Consider the following 3,273-nt stretch of genomic DNA (forward strand, 5'->3'; position numbering starts at 1 on the left):
CCTGGAATTTTATTATGCCTGCATTTATTGAAACATTTTTCTAAAATGGGGGGAAAAAAGCAAAATTAGCGTGCAGATGGTTGTTGACCATTGTAGAAATGCTCCCACTCCAGTGAAGTGTCTCTATCTGATACCCAGAGAAACATTGGAAATCTCAGAGCAACACATCTGGGAGACAGGGGATATTTTTAAGCAATAAAGAGCTAAAAAACAGTAAGCTCTATTTTTTTTCCCCATTTTGCAACAACCAACTTACATCCTGCAGCTGTACTGTCATTGGTACTGTCCCACTTAGTGTGTGTGGGGTGGAATGCCTGGTCAGACTGGTAACCGAAGCACCATGAATGAGGTCCAGAGTTCTTTGTGGGGATGGGAGAAAAGTAACAAAAGAATAACTGTCCCTCTCTGCAGCCCTCAGAAGCCATCCCCTTTGGATAGGCACATTACATCCTGTTGTACTGTAGTGTGTCAAAAAGCACCTGAAAGACTCTTCAACCTCAATGCAGCAGTGGGAAGGGAGGCCACAATACAGGAAATATATGCACGCAACAGCTGTGATGGAAAATTGTATCTGAGTCATAAGGTCAGAATTAGGTTTTTATTATGGTTAGAATAAAATGTGCAAAACACCTGTATACTTAAACTTAACATAAACTCATTTACAGGTAATTAAGTCAACTTCAGAGTTCTTTCACATTTCATAATACTCCTTTTTAACTTTATCAATCAAAATCTTTATTGTCGTTATGAAGACATAACACTATATTAATGGTCTGTTTGATTGTCAGCAGGGCTGTTTGTGTGTATCTGAGAAGGGGTGGGTGGGGATGTTTGTGTGTGAGGGTAAGAGTATATATATGTTCTTGGGTGAGAGTGCATGTAGGAGAGTTCTCCTTCTGTAGGTGATGATGTGAGTTTGATTACTGGTCGGGCAACTGATCTGACAGCTCTGGGAAAAGCTGTTTTTGTTTTGTTGGGGTTTTTTTTTTTTTCTTCCTTTTTTTCTTTTTTTTTTTTTTTGTTCTAGACGTGATGCTGCTGAACCATTTTCCTTGACGGAAGTGGGGCAAACTGTGCATATCACAGATGAGTGGGATCTGTGCCAATGCGTCAGGCTCTTCTCTGGACTTGTCCAGATCTAGATGGCATCCCACAATCCCTTGTGTGTCCTGGTAAGCATGATGCTGCCACTATCATGTTTCATAATAGGGATGGTGTGTTTTAGTTCATTTGTGCATTTAGTTTAACACCAGCTACTATTAAAATGACTTCTGAAGGCAATTGGCAGCACAGATTTTCAGTTGAGTGTGTCAGAGTAAAGAGAGAGGAGTCTTTAAAAAAATGATAATTAATTAATTATTATTATTTAAAAAAGTAATAATTTAACAAGCCTTTTGCTCTTTACACCACTCCTATCTACTTTTTGTTTGAAATGTTTGGGACTTCCCTATAAATACATAATACCACCCATGGAAACTGTGTAATACACCAACATTTTCCAAATGCACAGGAGTTAAATATTTTAAAGATGCTAAAGTAACTTTTAAATTACAGCATTTTACAGATATATTTGTGTTATATTTTATTTGTTTAAGGGATTTGTCGTTATTTTTGTTCTGCAGCAATTTGACACTGACCATAAAAAATGTGAGAAAAAAAATGTGGGGCCTGTCAGGCATTAGAACTGTACACCCAGATATTCTAAATCCATTATTGTTTATCCCCTCTATATTAATTCATAAAAAATTAATTTCTTCATTCCAAGCATAGTTTTGTTATAGATAGTTCAGAATGAAATAGGCTTAATCCCAGATATTTTCTTCTACCATAGCATTCCTGTGCATGAAGCGCATATTAACCATCTATTTCAAAATGTTAAAATAAAGTTGCTCTTTTTTAAGTGTATGCAGACGAATCTTCATAGTTTGAAGCATATGCCAACATTAACAGTTAAATGCTTCACAGTGTTTGTGTTAGAGCACTGGTTGCTAACCTTCTCTGAGTGTTCCAGACCCTTTGGCCAAACTTAGCCCCCATCTTCAATCTGTATTAAAACACTGCAAGTGTTGGTTGGTGGCTGGTGTGTTCAACAGGAAGAGGGCTCCCTAATCAAATTCTGCTTTAGGGCTCATACATAACTGGACCAGATCTTGAGCATAGTGCATGAGCCAAAGTCAGGTCTAAAAAGCTACACCCAGATAATTGATCAACAAAGGAAAACCCTGATTAATACATGCTATAGACATGTAGTGACATTCACATTTCCTTACAAACGTGTGTTGCTGGTTCGTGTTGTGTTAATCTGGTTCAAGTGTCATCTCAGCCTTCTTTAAGGAATGAGGGTGGCTCTGTTCTCTTCTTTGTTTTTATCTGTTAGGAGAGGTTGTGCCTCACTCTATGCTCAAAACTGCAGCCCAAAAACAAACAAGCTGATTGGTTATGAGAGTGAGCTTAAGAATCAAGTACATATAACTAAGACAATAAATTATATAGTTAGTTTTTAAAACTAAATAGAAGAGAACTAAAACATTGCACTTTTAGATTTTTTTTTCCAGACTAAAACCTGATCAACAGCATCCTATTTTTGGCAGTGATAAGATGGCCTTGCTTTTTTTGTTGCTGGTTCAGAAACTTGATAGACTGGTTTAGCCACCCCATTAGCAAAAAAATGTGGAAAAGCAAACACTTACTGGTTTGCTCCGCCCCTCACTCAAACTTTGTCACAATGTGTTTAAAGGCAGAGAGCTTCATGCACAGCAGGACTGTATGAAAAGGAATGGAGGCCAGAACTCCAATCACGAAGGAAAGTTTATAATACTGAGTACTGTAGTAAATTAAGAGGTTATATTTTGTTTGTTTTTTATTTCCAACACATGACAAGTAATCATGGATTGTTTATGGTACATTGAGTCAAAGACACAAATTTAGGCAACACGGTGTGACTGAATATAATAACGAATTTAAAAGAATTTAGCAAACCATCAGGTTCTAATGATTTTGGAAAAATAGCTTATTAGACATTAGGTGTCAATGATAGTCAATGATATTAGACTGTCAAAAATCAAACATTAGATCTCACTACAATCTGTATCTCAACTAACTTCTGGAATATAAACAATTAATTATTGGGTGTAATACTAATTACTTCAGTGGAGGAAAAAGCACCGGGACTTCTTGAATTCTACGTCTGCTTGTGTAGTTTTTTTTTTAATTATTATTATTTTTAATTTAATTTTTTGGTTTGTTTTATATGATTGAGAGAAAATATTTTCT

This window comes from Cyprinodon variegatus, unplaced genomic scaffold (genome assembly GCF_000732505.1).
Source record: "Cyprinodon variegatus isolate N-32 unplaced genomic scaffold, C_variegatus-1.0 Scaffold185, whole genome shotgun sequence".
NCBI classification, from domain to species: Eukaryota; Metazoa; Chordata; class Actinopteri; order Cyprinodontiformes; family Cyprinodontidae; genus Cyprinodon; species Cyprinodon variegatus.